At 36.7% G+C, this 15576-nt stretch overlaps 1 pseudogene across 1 annotated transcript; it reads right to left on the reverse strand.

The window, feature by feature from the left end:
* Positions 1–11584: 11584 nt before the first annotated feature.
* LOC149050491 (uncharacterized) lies at positions 11585–14763 on the reverse strand (annotated as a pseudogene). Its single transcript, XR_016184172.1, has one exon. The product of XR_016184172.1 is annotated as an uncharacterized LOC149050491 (transcript).
* Positions 14764–15576: the final 813 nt, after the last annotated feature.

Here is a 15576-nt window from a genome sequence, read left to right on the forward strand (position 1 = left end):
TATTTGTACAAACATTCTAATTCTTATGATAAAACAGAAGAGCTTATGTGTTGTTTCAACATGCCGCCCTCCCGCCCGGTACAACTCGTGTGCAATTGACTGTCGTCCGTGCCCAGGGAGTAAAGTGTTTCTATAGGGAATACAAGTGTATCATTTTAAGGTCAAGGAGCGGGAAGTTATAGAGCTCGCTTTTGTGAAAGAATACAACATTCTTAAAGATGGGCAAGGAACGTGTTGCCATCTAATAGTGAAGATACAAGTAGATTTGCTCTCACACTGCAGTGATGTACTCTGCATTGGTGTAAGACCATACTCTGTACCTTCTTTTTTTCGTCACCAATTAAACAAGTTTTATAGTTTTTAAAATAGTCAAATCAATTGCCTCTTCATGAGTAGAAAGTCTTGTTCCCTGATCTTGCCTTCTACAACACAAATAGGTCCACACTGCTTTTGTGTGTCTTGGACAATAATAATAATAATAATGATAATTTACATTTCTGGAGCACTAAAATTTTAAAAATATTCTAAAGCACCTTACAAAATATTCTATAAAAATAGTGAAACAATTAAATTATAAAATGTGAAAACTATTAGAAACATTAAAATGTTAAAACTATTTAAAATGTTAGAACAAATTGTAGGCCAGCTTGAACAGTTGTGTCTTCAGCTTGGAATTAAAATTGGCTACACTCCGACTGTTTTGAATTTCAAGCAGCAGTTTGTTCCACAGAAGTGGCCCAGAATGGGCAAAGGTGCAATCACCAAAGGTCTTAGAATTAGTTTTTGGGATCTTAAAAAGGCCCTGGTCACAGGAACGTAGGTGATGACCAGAAATGGAATGTGGCTGCAGATATTCTTCTCTGTGAAGATGAGATAAGTTGGATGAAATGTGATCAAACTTTGGAATCCTAAAGATTAATCAAGCACCGTCCTTAACCACCTTCTGGAGGCGATCTGTCTGGTACTTGGGGATGCCAAAGAGAAGACAGTTACAGTAGTCCAAATGTGAAGTAACAAATACATGATCAAGAGTCTTCATGGACTAAGAGTAAGGAATTTCCTAATTTGGCGAATTAGATGAAATTGCAAGAAGATAAAATTGCCTGGTTGAATGTATGCTGAATGGATGTCAATGGTTCCATCAGTGTGCTAAAATTGACTGGTTTTTAAAGAAGTTGTTTGATAGCCTGTTTAACAATTAGACATTGAGTTCTTAGTTTTCTAAGTAAATAAACCTTTTTAGCCATGTGGTCACATGGTTTGAAATGGGTAAACAAGAATTAAAGATGACTGCTCAAGTGCTCAAGTATGTGCTTTAAATGACATCTTATAGATGAAACTGCCTCTTCTATTGCTGAAACTTTCACTGTCACAGGTAAATTGGTGCTTTAAAGAATGTGGTATTAGAAATCAGCAACAAAGGAAATGCAGTTTGTAATGAAGATTACAAACACCTCAAGCTGGAGAGACAAACTTTTGAGTGAATGATCTTTCAAGGTCACAACATGCAATATTCTAAAGACAACAAATGCTCTGCGAACATAGAGTCATAACATCCCTGGATAGCCTGCCTCAAATTTTACTTGAATCTGTCTGGAATTTTAATCTTCAAGATAAATGTATGGCGTTTTCCCTCTCTTTCTTTGCCCTTTTGAAAGACTTAAACAAGCTTTATTTTTGCCCAGCCTTTCAGAATTTTCTGTTGTGGCCTTAATTCCATCTTGAATTTGGCACTTTGATCTTGAAAATTGGGGTGGAATTATTCAATTATTGATTTCAAGGCTGGGGCATGTGTGTCACTTATAGCATCCCTGTGATTGGCTAGGGTATAAAGCTATTTGCGGTCTGAGGGGACAAAAGTGTGGGCTTATCTTTGTTGTTGAATTAACTTTGGCAGTATTCTTAGCTGAATAAATATTTGATAAATTTAATGGATTTAACAGGCACAAAATATGCACACAATATCACATTGCAGCTAGTAAGCTGAATTGCAGAGAGTTTAAAGTATAATTTTGGAAAAAATGTAACATTATGCATGGTCCTTAAAAACTACTGTACATGATAAAATTTGCATTAATGAGACTTAGCTTATGTAAAACTGATATTTACTCATTGAAAATTGTTTATGAGTACCGGTAGTTAAAACTAGGAATTGTCTTTTCCATACACAGATGGTATAAAAGAACATTAATTTTGTATCTGTCAATTCTTGTGAGCAGTCTTTGGAAGGTTTGAGTTTTCTATGTTCTGTACTTTGGTTGGTGCTTGAGTGGTAGCATTAACCTTGGCATTTAAAGCAGACATATTAAGGCTCTCCCAAAGGGGAATGTAGAGAATAAAAAGGATCACAAGGAAAAGATATGTACAAACTTGTAAGTGTGGCGGAAGGGATTGCCTTTTTAAGATGAGGTTATGGTATTAACTAAATGTCCTCATGGTTTACCATTTGCTCCTTAATAGCCTCAAGTCTCCAAGTGGGGAGATTGGGTGGGTGCATTAATTTCTCACCTGTATGTTTGGCCTGAATTAGAAATACTTTGCTTGTTGGTTAACTTGAACCTTCTTTGCCTTTGTGTCTTTCAAGTCTCTCAGGGTAACCATGCAGTAGTTTATTTCCTCTCCTAGAAGTCTATTCTGAGTAAATTTGCAATTGATGATGATAAAAGCTAATTATAATAGTTATTAGGAAAGTGTTGACTAAATTATGAATAAAATTATTAAGAATTACAATGTGCTTTAAAAATCGACAAGTGTATAAAACCAGTGAAAATCGAAATGTTTTGGTGCAAATACGGTGTTCTTCGATTATTTCTTTGGCAGCTAACAGTTCCATGATGAAATTGTAACACTGTAGAAACCACAGCACAGGGAATTACTTTCACATCATGACATTTAAGCACTGAACCCAAACCAGAGAATTGATGCACTCATTTCAGTTCTGTGTAACTTGACATTATGAGGGTGGAGTGGAACAATTCCACAAAGACCTGGGGCAAGCAGTCATTCCTTTATCGGTCAACATTCTTGTTGCCAGTCAAACCAGGAGTTCTTGTCAGGGGGACAACATCTGTGTTGCTTTGCTTAATCTCCAGCTTGGATAGAGTGGTGTAAGATGGATATCAAGTTCTTTTTCATGGTGTAAACAGCTATATCTGTATCTCACTATCTTATGGATTTGAGGTTGACAGAACATTGTGTAATGGCTAGACCATGGTATCTCTGAATCCTCTTTATTTGTTTGTCTGAGGTGGCCACACCCTCCAACTGGCTTTTTCATGAGAAAAAACACTTGCCTCAAGGAAATCACAGGGTATTAAATATACAGCACAAGCAGAAAGCAAAAAATAACTGATTGAATTACCAAAAGTAATTTAGAGTAGAGCAAACATTGCCAAACAATAAATCAACAATTATGTACTTACTGTCCTTTACACACAGTCAGACAGAAACTGTACAACAAAGTTGAAACATTTTTCAGAGAACCATTCAGAACAATTGAAGTTTACCACATGTTAAATAATAGAGACAGTTAGGAAAACTGGTTTAGATCTACCAGCTCATATCATTGTCCTTTAAAATCCCTTTCTTCATCTTAGCCTTCTGATCAATAGTCTGATAAAGCCAGGTTGGACCTATACTCATTGATTGGTTGATCAATGTCAGATTCAAAGAAAGATGACCTTATTGGTGTATCAGGTGTTGCATAATCATAGTAATAATGATAATAATAGTAATGATAATTGTTATTTGTACCAATTGACCAATAGCACCCATCAAAGTTGCTAATACATTACCAGTTAAATATTTGTTAATCTAGGAATAAATTTTAGACGTTCGAAAGCTTAAAGGCATGCTACAGTTCTTATTTGGTCTGGTAAATTGTTCCAGAGTGAAGGAGCAATGACTGAAAAAGTGCAATTTCCATAGGAGTCAAGATTATCCTCAGAGACCACTAACAATTCCTTGTTCGTGGGGTTGGGTGTCAAAGGCGTATTATTAATTAAGGAGTCTGTATCAACAACTTTACTCACAGGGGATGCTTCTCTAGTTTGCCTTTCTTTTCTTTCTATAATGGTTTGGGACTTTTTACTGGTCATCTCAGAGGACAATTGCTACCACAAGAGAAAAAGTCTTGGCAAGTTAGTTGTCAGGTTGATTGTAGCTTGCTAGAAATCTATCTCATGAGCTCCCTATCAATACATGTGCCTCATGTAAAATTATACACAGATATACGTATAGAAAGTCTGTGTTTTGATTTTTCTGTTGTACAGTGCTTGATATGCAGAAGTAGAGTGCGATATGTATGAGATAGGGGAAAAAACAGAGACTATGCTTTAATCCCTATAAGCCTGTTTCGTGATTACTCACTCATTAGGGGATTTTATTGTGAAGAATATTCATATCCATCATTTATATAATTTACAAACTTGCATAAAGGCATGGCAAGAAATTTCAATGCTTAGTTCAATTGTTATGCAGTAATGCTTTGTTTCTGTGGTAGCATGAGGACACATGTTCATTACGTTTATTGAGCGATGATAATTGAAGTTGGTGGATGATAAGTAATTTTTCTTTGAGGCAGAGGTTGGATCTTTTGCTTGCATTGTTGTAGGGTGATCTTGATGAAAGGATGTGCCATAAAATAAAGGGGCTGATGTTATTTTCTTTAAGGGCCCAGATATGTTTGCTGAGTTTGGTAGAGTTTCTGTGTTTTGTGTGTCGGAATGATGCGGTGTGGTTTCTGTATCTGGTCTTGAAGTCGTTTTCTGTAAGTCTGATGTATGTTTCAGTGGTGCTGTTGTCCTTACGTGTGACGATGGCTTGGTAGATTAGTGGTGACTGGTGGTAGTTTCCATTAAGTGGGTATGTGTTCTTCTGTTGACAGTGGCAATTTTTGGTGTCTTTGTGTTGGTGTTATCTGCGGTGTCATCGATGAGTTTGGATGAATTTAAAATGTGTTTGTTGTGGTTGTTGATGATCTGTGTAATGTTATTCATACAGCTGTAGCAGATTTTGATTGTGTTACAATTAAAGATTTTTCTAATTTTGTGGTCTTTTGGGAAGTGTTTCTCTACTATGGCAAGGAATCTGTGTCTGATATTGGTGCTTACATTTTTGCTGAATGGGGAGTTGTACCAGAGTATGTTGTTCTGTTGACTGTCTTTTTGTTTGTTAGTTGTGGGTGTTTCATAATGTAGAGTGGACTGGTATCTGCATTTTTCGAGTGCTTTTTGATATGGAGCCGCCCCTCCATATCAGAAAGCACTTGACGAATGCTTTTTGATATGGAGGGGCGGCTCCATATCAATAAGCACTCGAATAAAGCAGATACCGGTGCACTCTACACTATGAATCACCCACAACTAACAAACAAAAAAGCCAACAACGGAACAACATACTCTGGTACAACCCCCCATTCAACAAAAGTGTCAGCACCAATATCGGACACTGATTCTCTGCTCTAGTAGACAAGCATTTCCCAAAAGACCACAAACTTAGAAGAATCTTTAATGGCAACACAATCCAAAGCAGTTACAGCTGCATGAATAACACTAAACAGATCATCAACAACCACAACAGATGCATTTTCAATTCATCCAAACACATCAATGACACCACAGATAACAGCAACACTAAAGACACCAAAAATTGCAGCTGCCAACAGAAGATCACATGCCCACTTAACAGAAACTGCCTCCAGTCATCACTAATCTACCATGCCACCGTCACATGTAAGGACAACAGTACCACTGAGACATACATCAGACTTGCAGAAAACAACTTCAAGACTAGATGCAGAAACCACACCGCATTATTCCAACACACAAAACACAGAACTCTACCGAACTCAGCAAACATATCTGGACCCTTAAAGAAAATGACATTGACCACTTTATTTCATGGTGCATCCTTTCATCAAGATCACCCTACAACAGCGCAAGAAAAAGATGCAACCTCTGCTTCAAAGAAAAATTACTTATCATCTGCCAACCTGAATTATCATCACTCAATAAAAGTAATAAACTTGTCTACTGTGTAACAATTGAACAGAGCATTGAAATTTACCACGACGCCTATTTTGCAGACATTCCTTGTGGTGTACTTTGGAATTTATGGGAATAACAGAAATCCAGGGGATGAAAAGATGGCAAAAAAAGAAAAATGCTCTTTGCATTAAAACAAAGTTGTTTATTTTACTGTGGTTAAAAAAAAATAGAGAGAGAGATAATACACTAACAACTGGGCTTTATAGCCCATTTGAGATGTGACCTAAATAGTTAAGGCAAAGTATGCCTCCTTAAAGAAAATTTTTGAATTTGGAAGCAAAATGTTTGTTATATGAGGGCTCAAGGCTATTCATAGCATTGTGCAACTGTATGGCATTGCATACTAGCACCTGTTTCTTAAAATAGGACAAACCTAGTCCCTGCAGGACTGGGGAGATGTGTTGAACTTCTTAGTATTTGTTAGCATGGGAGTGGCAAATTTTTGCACAAAGTGCTACTTATGTATGTCATCCATGTAGGATTATATCATTACCCATTACAAATAAGGAAGTAAGAAATTGATAAAAGCTAAAATTACGGTAGAAAAAAATCAAAACACAGTCTGGAATATCTATACAGGCAAGTCTAACCCCTTGGTATGACTTTATTTTCATTGCAGACATGTAAATATCAAGATATCAAGACCAATAAAAAGAATTCTTTGGTAGAATAAAAAATAGTTTCATAGATAGCTGCCTAAATTGCATATGAAGCAAATTTATGCTTCCTATTTCTGGCTGGTAGTTGTATTTAAGGTTTAAAATTATTGGTCTCAGTTCCTGGTGACTAAGTGACCATTATTTACACAGAATGTGTAATACTTTATACACCGATGTACATTACAAATTTAAATTACGAAATACTTAGGACACTGAGAAATAGTTTAAATGAAGAGCCAGGGGGCTAAATAACTGCCAAGTTTGGATTGGGATTTTGCGACTGGGCAACACGTATTGGTCAGTATACAGGGTACTCTGCTCAGAAAAACAGGCTTTGTTTTCATTAAAACTTTTCCATTTCTGCTTGTGTGGGTGCTGGCACTTCTGGTTTCAGAGTGGGACTTTCGGTGATGACTTCCAATTTCCCTTATCGAGATTCTCTATTGTTTCGTCGAGGTCAGCTTTCATTTTCTTAGCAATTGTTTGTTCTCCAGAGTCATTGCACACTCAAGGTTTACATAAATTTGTTGGGAGCATATCTGGTGTTGTATCCATGAATACTCCTTGCATATTGAAAATGATTTTGGAATGATCCCCTTAGGCAGGCGTTTGTGCCATAGATGCAAAAACTTTAAAGCATTGTGTCGATACACATTATTTACTGTTAGAATGTGTAGAATGTTGGGCAGATGGAGGGTGCTATCTGTTTGTTTATGCAATGTACCAACCACGGTGGGGCAAAACGTCCTTTCTCAAGTGATCGATCAATAGTTGCTGAGGAAATGCACAGGTGAAATGCATCTTCTCTTCTTTGTTAACCAGTGTTTGTATTGTGAACCTCTAAACACCTGGGGAGTAACTGAGTTGATAAAGGTTTATGTTAAGTGGGAAGACAGTATTGAAGGGAAAAATGGCAATTTGCAAATCCTGAAAGGTTTCCTCAAAAACTAACAGAACTCCCTCTAAAAGTCTTTAATACAAAAATAGTAATTCAGATAAAATATTCTGATGGATGTGGTCTTTTGGCGGGGTTGACTGAATTTGGAGGAAACTGAATCCTTGAATTGCCACATCGGTTTGCATCAGTGGCATTCTTATCAACCTTCAGCAAAATTTTGCCTAAAAGAAGCTTGGAAAAGTTGACTTCAGATGATTTGAGGTCCTTTAAGCTGTTACTATGCGTCATGACTGCCTAACTGCTGGAAAAATTGCCACCTCCCATGAGTGATATATATTTAGTGCCTAAGACGCACCCTTTGGCACATGTAAATTGATTAAATTTTGGACAAAAAACTGTAATTGAAATTTGAAGTTTTCCAATAGGAGCTGTCAAAGAAGTAAACATTGTTCGCACAAAATGCGTTCAAGTTGGAATCCACTGTTTTGTAAACAGTTAAAAATGTAAACACGATGGTAAGAATGCCTTTGTTCATTCATTGAAGATATCTTTTCCCTGCCCATTTTTTGTTGTATGGAGACCATGACAATGCATTATTGTATTATTATATTAATAGAGTTTCCCTTATAAAGTTGTGAAGATCCTCATCACTATCCATAGCTCATGTAATGCTTGCCAATCAAACGAAGTATTTTCAACTATAAGGGGTTATTTGAAATGTGCAGTAGTGAATCACCAACAACCAATTTCTTAAGTGTCTGTAAGTGCATGGAAAAACATTTTCTGCCCTCCCCAAAGTTTATTAACAAAGGGAGAAACTTTAATGAAAATCTGTTGACTCTATACTTGTTGTGTAGCACTGAAAAAACCAAGGTTAATTATAAAAGTAAAACGAGGTTGCGTTTGATCAAAAGGATGTTCTTTATCAATCATGAAATCATTTTGTTAAAAAAATATATCAGTAAGGAAAAAGTTGTTCAAAGGATATAATAAAATAAGAATAAGAATTAAAGAAAAATAATTAGTAACTACTACATTACTTGAGTCTTAGAAATTAAAAAAAAATGGCTTGAGATTGAGGTTACCAATTTCTTGCGGTTTGAGCTTTCTAAAGTAGGAAACACTTAAGCTAACCTCTGATTCAGTGCTCTTCTCGGTGTGTATGTGTCGGAACGTAAACAGTTTCATTTCACATCACTTATGATGATTTGATTGTGTGCAGAGCATGTCAAGTTATAGGAATTAGCCATGACAAAGATATGAATTCATCTGAAAACGAAAAATGCTTCAACAGACTATGGTTCATTATCATATATTGCAAACAAAAACATTTGAAGGTCTTTCGAAACACACTCACAAATTTCAAGTCTGGCAACAACCCAAATATTTTATTCACATCATAACCTTGCTTATTTAACAGTAGAAAATCAAAGTCAATAAGAAGTCAACAATAAAAGTTTTTAAACAAAACAAACAGCAGTTTTATTATATACTAATTAGTACAGGCCTGTTAAGCCATCTTTCTGTTACAGAGATAACTGTCAATGGCTCTCCAGCAATCCACAGCAGTTTCTGTTGTGTCAACATCAATGGAAGAAATCGAATATAATTGGTTTAATCTTTTTCGTTTAACTGGATCTAGGGTAAGCTTCTTCCTTGCCCTACCTACATTTGGACCATCTAATTCTTGTAGTAAAAAGAAAAGCCGTACAATATGTATGGCAAAGTTTTTATTGAAGGTCAACCTTAACCGCAGTGAAGGAGGGTATCCTCTGAAGTTTCCTCCTCTGATGGCGCACAGTTAGGTGGTGAAGTTCTCATCATTAAATATCATTAAGGATACTGGAATGTGAGCGGCATCCTGCAGCACTGAACAAACAGATGAAAGGTGTATGTTTAATTAGTTCCATATAAGTTTTTCAAGATGTTTTTTTGTATATAGACTTAGGTAGTGTTAAATATTGAAATAAATTACTAAGTCGCTTTTTGGATCTTACATGTATGTATAGAAATAATTGTGTCATCAAGTTTAATGCTATGTTGGTGGAAATTGAGTGACACTTTGCTTAGATACTGCACCATAATGGAAGAAATAACCTACATGAAAGTCCACAATAGCAAGACCTGTGGTCACAATCTCAAACCCTCCTAGGAATGTAAGAATCGCTGATATTCCTCTTCTCGATGCAATAAACAATGCTGTTCGGGTCCCTTTCTCTCAGGCACACCATGTGGACAAATTTGTGTCTGAACATCGTCCACCACCTTAAGCTCTTTTTGGCATTGCATTTGTTTTCCACATACTAAGCCAGCTTAACATGCTTTGCCTCTTAACCCTGCATTGAATTGAGGCCTAAGCCTCAGATGTTAAACTTCCTGGTGTGTGTTGGCATGAGGTCTTTAGCTTCTCCACTTGCTCAATGCGCACCTCAACTCTTTAGTAAATAGAAACTGCTTCTCTGAATTTGACTGCAACAAATGCCAAAGTGTGAAGTTTCACAACTAATCCCTTTAAAAGAGAGTTGATCTTCAGAAGTTCCTGTATCAAAGTGGCGAAATGTCAACAAAAGTACTTTGATTCAAGCCATGTGAATCCATATGAGAATGTAATACACAAACAATGCTTGGCAGAACTGGTTTTCAGCTGCACTCTCTGTTGTAATACAGGACACAAACCAGACTCACCTCAAGGCAGCAACAACAGTCTCTGATCTTCCAGACAGTTCCCTTCTGCTTGCAGTTTTGAAGTGCCTGAAACGTCAAGTGTGGGAAACTACACAAATCTTCAATTTCTCTGAGCAACACTCTGAACATTTGCCTTAATATCTACCTAATCATCGTTATCATAACCATGATCACTATTTCTTTAAGTATAGTTCTTTTCTCCATTGTTTGTGTAATTTTATTTCCTGTCTCTTCATTTGAAGTATTTCTCAGTGTTCTAAGTAATTTGTATTTTAAATTTGTAATGTATGACAGTGTATGAATTATTACGCATCATGTATTAAACAAAATGGTCACTGAATCACTACGAGCTGAGACCAACAATTTCAAACCTTTAATACAACTACCAGCCAGAAAAAGGAAACAAAAATTGTTCTATATTCAATTTAGGTAGCTATCTATGAAGATTTAAGAGATGGATATGGTTGTAGTATTGATAAACAAATTTGATTAAAAGTTTTTGCATCCATGGCACAAAGGTCTGCCTAAGTGGATCCCTTTCAAAACCATTTTCATTATGCAGGTAGTATTCATGAATACAACACCAGATATGCTTCCCAACAAAATTTATGTAAACCTTAAGTTTGCAATAACTCTGGAAAACAAACAGTTGTGTATTTAGGAAATAATCTCTATGACAAAATCCTCCTAGACTTATTGGAACTTAAAATCTTCAATTTCTCTGTGCAACACTCTGAACATTTGCCTTAATATCTACCTTGTCATCGTTATCATTATCATGGTTACTATTTTCTTTAAGTATAGTTCTGTTCTCCCTCATTTGTTTAATCTAAGCGACTTAAGTGAACCGGAAGCTGATTTGAAAACTTAGCAGCTATTTAGCCTCCTGGCTCCTCATTGGTACTATTTCTCAGCGTTCTAAGTAATTTGTATTTTAAATTTGTAGTGTATGACAGAGTCTATAATATTACACGTCATGAATGAAAAAATGGTCACTGAGTCACTAGGAACTGAGACCAACAATTTCAAACCTTAAATACAACTACCAGCCAGAAAAAGGAAACAAAAATTTGCTTCATACGAAATTTAGGCAGCTATATATAAAAGTTAGTTAATTAAAATAACTAAATGAAAATAACTTTGTAAAAGTGAACAAAGAGAACTAGATGCTGTGTGCCATACATGGACAATTGCTTAGAAAATGAAAGCTGACTTTGATGAAATGATAGAGAATCCTGATGAGGGACTTCAGGTTCCTGAGAACTACTTGGAAGTCTTTACTGAAGGTCCTGCCACAAAACCAGAAGTGCCGGTGCCCACACAAGCAGAAATGGAGAAGTTTTATTTTACAACAGCAGTGGAGCAGTTTCTCATTTACATTTTGCCTCTCTACCCCGCATTGAATTGAGGCCCAATCCATAGCCAAGCCTTAGATGTTAAGCTTCCTGGTGTGATAAGGGATAGCGTGTCCTACTGTCCTCACAGTAGAAGTGACGCCATTAAGCAACAGACAGTTGGCATTGAAAAAGTGTCGGCATGAGGTCTTTAGCTTTTCCACTATATCAATGCGCACCTCGACTCTTGAGTAAATAGGAACTGCATCTCTGAATTTGACTGCAACAATGCCAAAGTGTGAAGTTTCACAACTGACTTCTTTGAAAGAGAGTTGATCTTCAGAAGTTCTTGTATCAAAGTGACAAAATGCCAACAAAAGTACTTTGATTCAAGCTCTGTGAATCCATACGAGAATATAATAACTTTCTTTTGCTTCTCGCTGAACCACCGAAGGAAGGCCTTGTGTAGTCTCCCACACTTGACATTGCCTTTCAGGCACTTCAAAACTACAAGCAGAGGGGAACTGTCTGGAAGATCAGAGAATGTTGTTGCTGCCTTGAGGTGACTCTGGTTTGTGTACTGCATTACAACAGAGAGTGCAGCTGAAAACCAGTTCTGCTAAGCATTGTTTGTGTTATGTAGAGGCTCCGCCTTGAGTAAATCAACATACTTCCCCTACAGAGGAACAAATTCTTGTCTCAACTTGTTTTGTTTGCTCATGGGATCTTTAAGTCTTTTTTTCATTTTCTTCGACTTTTCCACTTTCTCTGCAATGGCCAGTCTCTCGGTGTACTGCCATGGTTACCATGTTGCTTTAGGACCACCAATAAAACCACCTGTTGTTTGTTCGATTAACATTGGCAAAAGGTGAAGAATAGGTTGCACAATTGTTTAGTTCTCGTGAGTGGGATGAGATCCATTTCATGTCAGATGGTATCAGTTGAAATTTTAACACAACCTGCTCTCCTCTCTCAGTGATCAATGTCTCTTCAATCTATTCCATTTCTTCTCTTAGGTGATTTGAGTAAGATTTCATGAGTGGATGATCTTCCTCACAGTTGGCACCAAGGAGTAAATACAAGGGGTAAATAATTATCATTACAACTCAATCCTAGGTGGCAGCCAAACTGCCAACTAAACGCTGGTGAACAAAGAAGAGCAGAAGATGCATTTTACATGTGTATCTTAGCAATTATTTATTGGTCACTTTAGAACAAACACGAGGGAGGCTTTCCTCACTGTTATGGATACATTTCATAACCAAACAGATAGCGCCCTCCATCTGCTTAAAATTCTAGACATTCTTACAGTGTATCAACTCAGTGATTTAAAGGTTTTGCATCTACAGCACAAAGGCCTGCTTATGTGTATCCCTTCCAGAATCATTTTCAATATGCAAGTAGTATTCATGGATGCAACACCAGGTATGCTTCCCAACAAAATGTATTTAAACCTTAAGTGTGGAATAACTCTGGAAAACAAACACTTGTCTATCCAGGAACTAATCTTTATGACAAAATCCATCTAGACCTATTATAATTTAAAATCTTCAATTTCTCTGAGCAACACTCTGAACATTTGCCTTAATATATACCTTATCATCATTATCATTAACATGATTACTCTTTTTTCTAAGTATAGTTCTTTTCTACCTTGTTTGTTCAATTTAAGCAACTCCTGGCTCTTCATTTGTACTATTTCTCAGTGTTCTAGGTAATTTGTATTTAAATTTGTAATGCATGACAGTGTCTAAAGTATCACACATTATGAATGAAAAAATGGTCACTGACTCGCTAGGAACTGAGACCAACAATTTAAAACCTTAAATACAACTGCCAGCCAGAAAAAGGAAACAAAAATTTGCTTCATACGCAATTTAGGCAGCTATCTATAAAAGTTAGTAAATTAAAATAACTAAGTGAAAAAAACTTTGTAATAGTGAACAAAGGGAACTAGATGCTGTGTGCCATACATGGAAAACAGACAACTGTTAAGAAAATGAAAGCTGACCTTGATGAAATGATAGTCAGAGAATCCTGATGAGGGACTTCAGGTTCCTGAGAACTACTTGGAAGTCTTTACTGAAGGTCCTGGCACAAAACCAGAAGTGCCAGCTCCCACACAAGCAGAAATGGAAAAGTTTTATTTTACCACAGCAAATGCAAAACAAAGCCTGTTTTGCTGAGCATGGTACCCCCGTTTGCTGAGCATTACGTGTTGCCCAGTTGCAAAATCCCAATTCGCATCTTATCAACACTGTGGGGCTAGACCGCCCCTTCTGTGTTGCATTACAAGAGTGGATACAAAGGCCTCTGGGTTTTACCTTATTGGGATTCAGTCGTTATGGTAGGGAACCGGTTGGACCATATTTGGCTACCAAGAGAGTTGATAATATTAGCTTTTTGTTGATATACGAAAAAGGCTATTGAAGTTTGCATAGTTGGAAAAAAATGGCATGATAGGATGCAAAAATGCAGAGCCAAGTAATGGTGGTGAGGGCTTTAGGTAATCATCGGCTATGAACTTTTTTCGGAGTGTAACAAGTAAGAACAATCTTATTTAGAATTTAGAATAACATGTTTCCTTCTTCATACACAGGAATCATACGGTATGTCTTTCAGCACACTGAGACCATTTGATCTCAAGTGGTGAAACTATTGACTTCCCATACCTGCTGGCTTGTGTTCATTGGCATCAAGTCCATTCACACTCAAGGTTTTATTTTGGTTTGCCCATTCAAGTATGTTTGTCATCATTCAAGGTTAAATGTGTTGGAGCATCCATGCAAGTGTCAGGGATTGACCGTATTTGTGTTGTGGCTAATCTGTACATTGATCTCAAAACACCAAATGGTAATGAGAGAGTCATTGTAGCTGTTCCACTTAATGTTAAATTGCATCTTTAAAGATATTCTTTTTATTTTTTTTTAGAGGGCACGGTAACGAATCCTGCAATCTGATTGGTTCTTTACCCGGTCAGTATTTTCCTATCTCTGCCCACGGGCCACGGTAACGCTTTCTTGAGTCGCCGAGTACATCCCAACTTTCGTTCCCATTTTCCATAAATATATCTCGTTTTTTCAAGCCGATAAATAAATTATGAATCCTCTCTTTTCTCTCTCTCAAATCACTTTGGTTGACAGAAAAAACATTGGTTTCAGAATGAATTTGTGTAAGCAATATTGTCATTACGTTGGTTGACAAGCAGCCTAAAAACCGTCTGCAATTAATTTTAATCGTTCACAAAAAGCACCTATAAAGTTAAAACGTGAGGTATTTGGTTACAGTTAAACTGAACGATGGAACTTTCATTCGTTTAATATCTGAATTCTCTCAAACAATTTGTTCGTAGTGAAAGAGCGAGCGAGGTTTTATTTTCAGTTCTAAAAGAAATATACGCTCTCAATGAGTCTTTTCAAGTCCGTTCAATTTGGACATTTGTACCGTAAATTGCACAACAGAAACTTAAGGAATTTATTGAGAAAAGGTCGCGTTAAATCCCCTTGTGTTTCGTTGGAGTGTGCCATTCGAATTTGGTTTTTGTGGAGAGAAGACCAGATTTACACACGCCACTGCAGCAAACAAACGACCAAACTCTCACAACTTCAAAATAAAAAAAAAATTTAAATTTACTCACAATTACTTTCCTCGCCGTCTACTTAATGAACAGAGGTAAATCTTCGTACATGAATGAATCGTCGATGAGAGTGAATAACACTTTCCGTTAGATCATTGCCTGTTTTGTCGTGACAGTTCTTACCAAACTAGTGCCGTTGTTTTTCAAATCTTCTTGCGCCTTTTTTTTTCTTACGCGCTCTTTAATTGACAAGTGTCAGATTGTGACAGATACTTGTAAAAATAATGTTTCAAATAACCTTTATCGTTACGCAAATGAAAATGTTTCGGTGAGGCATCTCTCTTTAATTTGCATTACCTCTATTTTAACTACCATT

Source organism: Pocillopora damicornis, chromosome 2 (assembly GCF_964200805.1).
Source record: "Pocillopora damicornis chromosome 2, jaPocDami1.2, whole genome shotgun sequence".
In the NCBI taxonomy this organism is placed as follows: Eukaryota; Metazoa; Cnidaria; class Anthozoa; order Scleractinia; family Pocilloporidae; genus Pocillopora; species Pocillopora damicornis.